This window comes from Arachis hypogaea, chromosome 2, assembly GCF_003086295.3.
Source record: "Arachis hypogaea cultivar Tifrunner chromosome 2, arahy.Tifrunner.gnm2.J5K5, whole genome shotgun sequence".
Taxonomy (NCBI): domain Eukaryota; kingdom Viridiplantae; phylum Streptophyta; class Magnoliopsida; order Fabales; family Fabaceae; genus Arachis; species Arachis hypogaea.
Genome location: NC_092037.1, coordinates 43,441,541 through 43,450,171, shown reverse-complemented (window position 1 = coordinate 43,450,171; position 8,631 = coordinate 43,441,541). Strand labels below are relative to the sequence as shown.

Genomic DNA, 8,631 nt, shown 5'->3' with positions numbered 1-8,631 from the left:
GCGCGCCAATTGGACTCCTGTAGCTCCAGAAAATCCATTTCGAGTGCAGGGAGGTCAGGATCCAACAGCATCAGCAGTCCTTTTTCAGCCTAAGTCAGATTTTTGCTCAGCTCCCTCAATTTCAGCCAGAAAATACCTGAAAACACAGAAAAACACACAAACTCATAGTAAAGTCCAGAAATATGATTTTTGCCTAAAAACTAATATTATTTTACTAAAAACTAATTGAAACATGCTAAAATCTACATGAAATTACCCCCAAAAAGCGTACAAAATATCCGCTCATCAATAGCCCGGTCTATGGTAACTTCGGACCGGTTGCTAGTGGGGATGATTGAGCGTTGGATAAACTCCAACCATCCTCTAGCCACGGGTTTGAGGTCATGCCTTCTCAATTGAACCGGCTTCCCTCTTGAATTTCTCTTCCATTGGGCGCCCTCTTCACATATGACTGTGAGGACTTGGTCCAACCTTTGATCAAAGTTGACCCTTCTAGTGTAAGGGTGTTCATCTCCTTGCATCATGGGCAAATTTAATGCCAACCTTACACTTTCCGGACTAAAATCCAAGTATTTCCCCCGAACCATAGTAAGATAATTCTTTGGATCCGGGTTCACACTTTGATCATGGTTCTTGGTGATCCATGCATTGGCATAGAACTCTTGAACCATCAAGATTCCGACTTGTTGAATGGGGTTGGTAAGGACTTCCCAACCTCTTCTTCGGATCTCATGTCGGATCTCCGGATATTCACTCTTTTTGAGTGAAAAAGGGACCTCGGGGATCACCTTCTTCAAGGCCACAACTTCATAGAAGTGGTCTTGATGCACCCTTGAGATGAATCTCTCCATCTCCCATGACTCGGAGGTGGAAGCTTTTGCCTTCCCTTTCCTCTTTCTAGAGGTTTCTCCGGCCTTGGATGCCATAAATGGTTATGGAAAAACAAAAAGCAATGCTTTTACCACACCAAACTTAAAAGGTTTGCTCGTCCTCGAGCAAATTAAGAAAGAAGAGAGTAGAAGAAGAAGAAATAAAGGAGATGGGAATGGCTTTTGTTTTCGGCCAAGAAGGGGAGAAGTGGTGTATATGTTGTGTGAAAATGAAGGAGTGAAGGAGGGTTTATATAGGAGTGGGGGAAGGGTAGGGTTCGGTCATGTATGGGTGGGTTTGGGTGGGAAAGTGGTTTGAATTTGAATGGTGAGGTAGGTGGGGTTTTATGAAGGATGGATGTGAGTGGGGAAGAGAAAGATGGGATTTGATAGGTGAAGGGCTTTTGGGGAAGAGGTGTTGAGGTGATTGGTGAATGGGTGGAGAAGAGAGAGAGTGGTGGGGTAGGTGGGGATCCTGTGGGGTCCACAGATCCTGAGGTGTCAAGGAAAAGTCATCCCTGCACCAAATGGCAAGCAAAATTGCGTTTTTAGCCATTTCTGGCGTTAAACGCCGGGCTGGTGCCCATTTCGGGCGTTTAACGCCAGCTTCTTGCCCTTTTCTGGCGTTTAACGCCAGTCTGGTGCCCCTTTCTGGCGTTAAACGCCCAGAATGGTGCCAGACTGGGCGTTAAACGCCCATCTGCTAACCTTACTGGCGTTTAAACGCCAGTAGGTGCGTCCTCTAGGGTGTGCTGTTTTTCTTCCTGTTTTTCATTCTGTTTTTGCTCTTTTCATTGATTTTGTGACTTCTCACGATCATCAACCTAAAAAAATATAAAATAACAAAAGAAAATAGTTAATTATAAAACATTGGGTTGCCTCCCAACAAGCGCTTCTTTAATGTCATTAGCTTGACAGAGGACTCTCATGGAGCCTCAGAAATGCTCAGAGTTATGTTGGAACCTCCCAACACCAAACTTAGAGTTTGAATGTGGGAGTTCAACACCAAACTTAGAAGTTGGTTGTGGCCTCCCAACACCAAACTTAGAGTTTGACTGTGGGGGCTCTGTTTGGCTCTGTTTTGAGAGAAGCTCTTCATGCTTCCTCCCCATGGTGACAGAGGGATATCCTTGAGCCTTAAACACCAAGGATTCTTCATGCACTTGAATGATCAACTCTCCTCTATCAACATCAATCACAGCCCTTGCTGTGGCTAGGAAGGATCTGCCAAGGATGATGGATTCATCCATGCATTTCCCAGTCTCTAGGACTATGAAATCAGTAGGGATGTAATGGTCTTCAATTTTAACCAGAACATCCTCTACAAGTCCATAGGCTTGTTTTCTTGAATTGTCTGCCATCTCTAGTGAGATTTTTGCAGCTTGCACCTCAGAGATCCCTAACTTCTCCATTACAGAGAGAGGCATGAGGTTTACACTTGACCCTAAGTCACACAAGGCCTTCTTGAAGGTCATGGTGCCTATGGTACAAGGTATTGAAAACTTCCCAAGATCCTGTCTCTTTTGAGGTAATTTCTGCCTAGACAAGTCATCCAGTTCTTTGGTGAGCAAAGGGGGTTCATCCTCCCAAGTCTCATTTCCAAATAACTTGTCATTTAGCTTCATGATTGCTCCAAGGTATTTAGCAACTTGCTCTTCAGTGACATACTCATCCTCTTCAGAGGAAGAAAACTCATCAGAGCTCATGAATGGCAGAAGTAAGTCCAATGGAATCTCTATGGTCTCATTTTGAGCCTCAGATTCCCATGGTTCCTCATTGGGGAACTCATTGGAGGCCAGTGGACGTCCATTGAGGTCTTCCTCAGTGGCGTTCACTGCTTCTCCTTCCTTCCAAAATTCGGCCATGTTGATGGCCTTGCACTCTCCTTTTGGATTTTCTTCTGTATTGTTTGGAAGAGTACTAGGAGGGAGTTCAGTAATTTTCTTGCTCAGCTGACCCACTTGTCCCTCCAAATTTCTAATGGAAGACCTTGTTTCAGTCATGAAACTTTGAGTGGTTTTGATTAGATCAGAGACCATGGTTGCTAAGTCAGAGTTATTCTGCTTAGAACTCTCTGTCTGTTGCTGAGAAGATGATGGAAAAGGCTTGCTATTGCTAAACCTGTTTCTTCCACCATTATTGTTGTTGAAACCTTGTTGAGGTCTCTGTTGATCCTTCCATGAGAAATTTGGATGATTTCTCCTTGAAGGGTTATAGGTGTTTCTATAGGGTTCTCCCATGTAATTCACCTCTTCCATTGAAGGGTTCTCAGGATCATAAGCTTCTTCCTCAGATGAAGCCTCCTTAGTACTGCTTGGTGCATTTTGCATTCCAGACAGACTTTGAGAAATCATATTGACTTGTTGAGTCAATATTTTGTTCTGAGCCAATATGGCATTCAGAGTGTCAATCTCAAGAACTCCTTTCTTCTGACTAGTCCCATTGTTCATAGGATTTCTTTCAGAAGTGTACATGAATTGGTTATTTGCAACCATTTCAATTAGCTCTTGAGCTTCTGTAGGCGTCTTCTTCAGATGAAGAGATCCTCCAGCAGATCTATCCAAAGACATTTTAGATAGTTCAGAGAGACCATCATAGAAAATACCTATGATGCTCCATTCAGAAAGCATATCAGAAGGGCACTTTCTGATTAATTGTTTGTATCTTTCCCAAGCTTCATAGAGGGATTCTCCTTCCTTCTGTCTGAAGGTTTGGACTTCCACTCTAAGCTTACTCAATTTTTGAGGTGGAAAGAACTTTGCCAAGAAGGCATTGACTAGCTTTTCCCAAGAGTCCAGGCTTTCTTTAGGTTGTGAGTCCAACCATGTCCTAGCTCTATCTCTTACAGCAAAAGGGAATAGCATACGTCTGTAGACCTCAGGGTCAACCCCATTAGTCTTGACTGTGTCACAGATTTGTAAGAATTCAGCTAAAAACTGATGAGGATCTTCCAATGGAAGTCCATGGAACTTGCAATTCTGTTGCATTAGAGAAACTAATTGAGGCTTAAGCTCAAAGTTGTTTGCTCCAATGGCAGGGATAGAGATGCTTCTCCCATAGAAGTCGGGAGTAGGTGCAGTAAAGTCACCCAGCACCTTCCTTGCATTGTTGGCATTGTTGTTGTTTTCGGCTGCCATGTGTTCTTTTTCCTTGAAGATTTCTGTTAAGTCCTCTACAGAAAGTTGTGCCTTGGCTTCTCTTAGCTTTCGCTTCAAGGTCCTTTCGGGTTCAGGATCAGCCTCAACAAGAATGCTTTTGTCCTTGCTCCTGCTCATAAGAAAGAGAAGGGAACAAGAAAATGTGGAATCCTCTATGTCACAGTATAGAGATTCCTTTAGGTGTCAGAGGAAAAGAAAAGTAGAAGACAGAAGTAGAAAATTCGAACTTATCAAAGGAGATGGAGTTCAAATTTTGCATTAAGGAATAGTGTTAGTCCATAAATACAAGGATGTGAGAAGAAGGGAAGTAATTTTCGAAAATTAAGTAAAAGATTTTGAAAACATTTTTGAAAAACACTAATTGATTTTCGAAAATGAAAGTGGAAAAGAAATCAAGTGATTTTTGAAAAAGATTTTGAAATTAGAAATCAAAAAGATTTGATTGAAAACTATTTTGAAAAAGATGTGGTTAAGAAGATATGATTGGTTTTTAAAAAAATGTGATTGAGAAGATATGATTTGAAAAACATTTTAAAAAAAATGTGATTTTGAAAATTAATGACTTGGCTATCAAGAAAAGATATGATTCAAACATTAAACCTTTCTCAACAGAAAAGGCAACATACTTGAAATGTTGAATCAAATTATTAATTGATAGCAAGTATCTTTGAAAATAGAAAGAAATTGAATTTGAAAAAGATTTGATTGAAAAGATATGATTTGAAAAAGATTTGATTTTGAAAAGATTTTGAAAACTTGAAAAAAATTTGCATTGAAAACAAAATCTTCCCTCTTGTGCCATCCTGGCGTTAAACGCCCAGAATGGTGCACATTCTGGCGTTTAACGCCCAAAACTCTACCCTTTTGGGCGTTAAACGCCCAACCAGGCACCCTGGCTGGCGTTTAAACGCCAGTCTGTCCTTCTTCACTGGGCGTTTTGAACGCCCAGCTTTTTCTGTATAATTCCTTTGCTGTATGTTCTGAATCTTCAATTCTCTGTATTATTGACTTGAGAAGACACAAATTAAAAATATTTTTGGATTTTTAATAATAAGGAAAAATCAAAATGCAACAAGAATCAAATAACAATGCATGCAAGGCACCAAACTTAGCAGTTTGTATACTACTGACACTAATGAGAATGCATATGAGACACACAAAACACTCAAGTCAAGAGAATTTAAAGATTAGAGTAAGAAATCATCAAGAACATCTTGAAGATCACTAAGACACATGAATGAATGCATGCAATTGACACCAAACTTAACATAAGACACTAGACTCAAACAAGAAATATTTTTGGATTTTATGACTTTGTAAATTTTTTTGTGCTTTTTTTCAAAAATTAAATGGAAAAAGAAAATAAAAGTATCAAAATTCTTAATGAGAATTCCAGGAATCAGTGCAATGCTAGTCTAAGACTCCGGTCCAGGAATTAGACATGGCTTCACAGCCAGCCAAGCTTTCAAGGAAAGCTTCGGTCCAAAACACTAGACATGGCCAATGGCCAGCCAAGCCTTAGCAGATCACTGCTCCAAAAGCAAGATTGATAGAGATCAACAAGCTTTTGTGATGATAAGTTGAGACCTCGGTCCAATGAAATTAGACATGGCTTCACAGCCAGCCAGATTTCAACAGATCATCATGAAACTCTAGAATTCATTCTCAAGAACTCTGAAGAAAAAAATACCTAATCTAAGCAACAAGATGAACCGTCAGTTGTCCATACTCGAACAATCCCCGGCAACGGCGCCAAAAACTTGGTGCACGAAATTGTGATCAATACTTTTCATAAATCAAATAATCCCCGGTAATGAATCCAAAAACTTGGTGTTCAATACCATGGCATAAACACAACTTCGCACAACTAACCAGCAAGTGTACTGGGTCGTCCAAGTAATAAACCTTACGCGAGTAAGGGTCGATCCCACAGAGATTGTTGGTATGAAGCAAGCTATGGTCACCTTGTAAATCTTAGTCAGGCAAACTCAAATGGGTATGGTGATAAACGCATAAAACATAAAGATAAAGATAGAGATACTTATGTAATTCATTGATAGGAATTTCAGATAAGCGTATGAAGATGCCTTCCCTTCCGTCTCTCTGCTTTCCTACTGTCTTCATCCAATCCTTCTTCCTCCTTTCCATGGCAAGCTTATGCAAGGGTTTCACCGTTGTCAGTGGCTACCTCCCATCCTCTCAGTGGAAATGTTCAACGTACCCTGTCACAGCACGGCTATCCATCTGTCGGTTCTCGATCAGGCCAGAATAGAATCCAGTGATTCTTTTGCGTCTGTCACTAACGCCCCGCCCTTAGGAGTTTGAAGCACGTCACAGTCATTCAATCATTGAATCCTACTCAGAATACCACAGACAAGGTTAGACCTTCCGAATTCTCTTGAATGCCGCCATCATTTCTAGCCTATACCACGAAGACTCTGATCTCACGGAATGGCTGGCTCGTTTGTCAGGCGAGCACTCGGTTGTCAGGCGATCAACCATGCATCGTGTATCAGGAATCCAAGAGATATTCACCCAATCGAAGGTAGAACGGAGGTTGTTGTCAGTCACACGTTCATAGGTGAGAATGATGATGAGTGTCACGGATCATCACATTCATCAAGTTGAAGAACAAGTGATATCTTAGAACAAGAACAAGCGGAATTGAATAGAAGAACAATAGTAATTGCATTAATACTCGAGGTACAGCAGAGCTCCACACCTTAATCTATGGTATGTAGAAACTCCACCGTTGAAAATACATAAGAACAAGGTCTAGGCATGGCCGAATGGCCAGCCTCCCAATGATCTAAGATAGCATCAAAACAAAGATAACTACCCAGATATCTCAATACAATAGTAAAAGGTCCTACTTATAGAGAACTAGTAGCCTAGGGTGTACAGAGATGTGTAAATGACATAAAAATCCACTTCCGGGCCCACTTGGTGTGTGCTTAGGCTGAGCATTGAAGCATTTTCGTGTAGAGACTCCTTTTGGAGTTAAACGCCAGCTTTGGTGCCAGTTTGGGCGTTTAACTCCCATTCTTGTGCCAGTTCCGGCGTTTAACGCTGGAATTCCTGGGGGTGACTTTGAACGCCGGTTTGGGCCATCAAATCTTGGGCAAAGTATGAACTATCATATATTTCTGGAGAGCCCAGGATGTCTACTTTCCAACGCCGTTGAGAGCGCGCCAATTGGGCTTCTGTAGCTCCAGAAAATCCGCTCGAGTGCAGGGAGGTCAGAATCCAAAAGCATCTGCAGTCCTTTTTAGTCTCTGAATCAGATTTTTGCTCAGGTCCCTCAATTTCAGCCAGAAAATACCTGAAATCACAGAAAAACACACAAACTCATAGTAAAGTCCAGAAAAGTGAATTTTAACTAAAAACTAATAAAAATATACTAAAAACTAACTAGATCATACTAAAAACATACTAAAAACAATGCCAAAAGGCGTACAAATTATCCGCTCATCAAGAACTCAGATAGACCATAATAGAATATATCCAAAATGGTCCATTCTGAAAGCATGTCAGAATGACACCTTTTGGTCATCTACTTGTATCTTTCCCAAGCTTCATATAGGGATTCACCATCTTTTTGTTTGAAGGTCTGAACATCCACTCTAAGCTTGCTCAGCTTTTGAGGAGGAAAGAACTTAGCCAAGAAGGCCGTGACCAGCTTATCCCAATAGTCCAGGCTATCTTTAGGCTGTGAGTCCAACCATGTTCTAGCTCTGTCTTTTACAGCAAAAGGGAAAAGCATGAGCCTGTAAACTTCAGGATCTACTCCATTAGTCTTAACAGTCTCACAGATCTACAAGAATTTAGTTAAAAACTGATAGGGATCATCTGATGAAAGTCCATGAAACTTGCAGTTCTGTTGCATTTGAGTAACTAGTTGAGGCTTCAGCTCAAAATTGTTTGCTCCAATGGCAGGGATTGAGATGCTTCTTCCATCAAACTTGGAAGTGGGTGTAGTATAATCACCAAGCATCCTACTTGCGTTATTGTTGTTGTCATTATTTTCGGCTGCCATCTCCTTTTCCTTTTCGAAAATTTCTGTAAGGTTGTCTCTGGATTGTTGTAATTTAGCTTCTCTTGGTTTCCTCTTCAGAGTCCTTTCAGGTTCAAGATCTGCTTCAACAAGAATATTCTTGTCCTTGCTCCTGCTCATATGAAAAAGAAGGGAACAGAAAATAATAATAGGGATCCTCTTTACCACAGTAGAGAGATTCCGTTATGTTTGTAGAAGAAGAAAAGAATAGAAGAAGGAAAAGAGGAAAATTCGAACTCAGAGAGGAAGAGGGGGTTCGAATGTTAAGATTAAGAGAAGTGTTAGTAAATGAATAAATAAATAGAAAGAGATGAGAGAGAAGAGTTTTCAAAAATTAACTAAAATAAAAGAAAAATATTAAAGTTAAAATTCAAAAATTAAGAAAAGAAATAAAATAAAAATTAAAATTTGAAACAATTAGTGAAAAAAAATTTTGAAAAAGAGGGAGGTAATTTTCGAAAATTAGAGAGAAGAAAGTAGTTGGGTGGTTTTGAAAAAGATAAGAAATAGTAAAAAGTTAATTAGTTAGTTGAAAAAGATTTGAAAATCA

General features: G+C 40.3%; 1 non-coding gene across 1 annotated transcript; it reads left to right on the top strand.

The window, feature by feature from the left end:
• Positions 1–3,493: 3,493 nt before the first annotated feature.
• LOC112766054 (small nucleolar RNA R71) lies at positions 3,494–3,601 on the top strand. The gene has a single exon (XR_003184085.1). It is a non-coding gene; the product is annotated as a small nucleolar RNA R71 (small nucleolar RNA).
• The last annotated feature ends 5,030 nt before the right edge of the window (positions 3,602–8,631 follow it).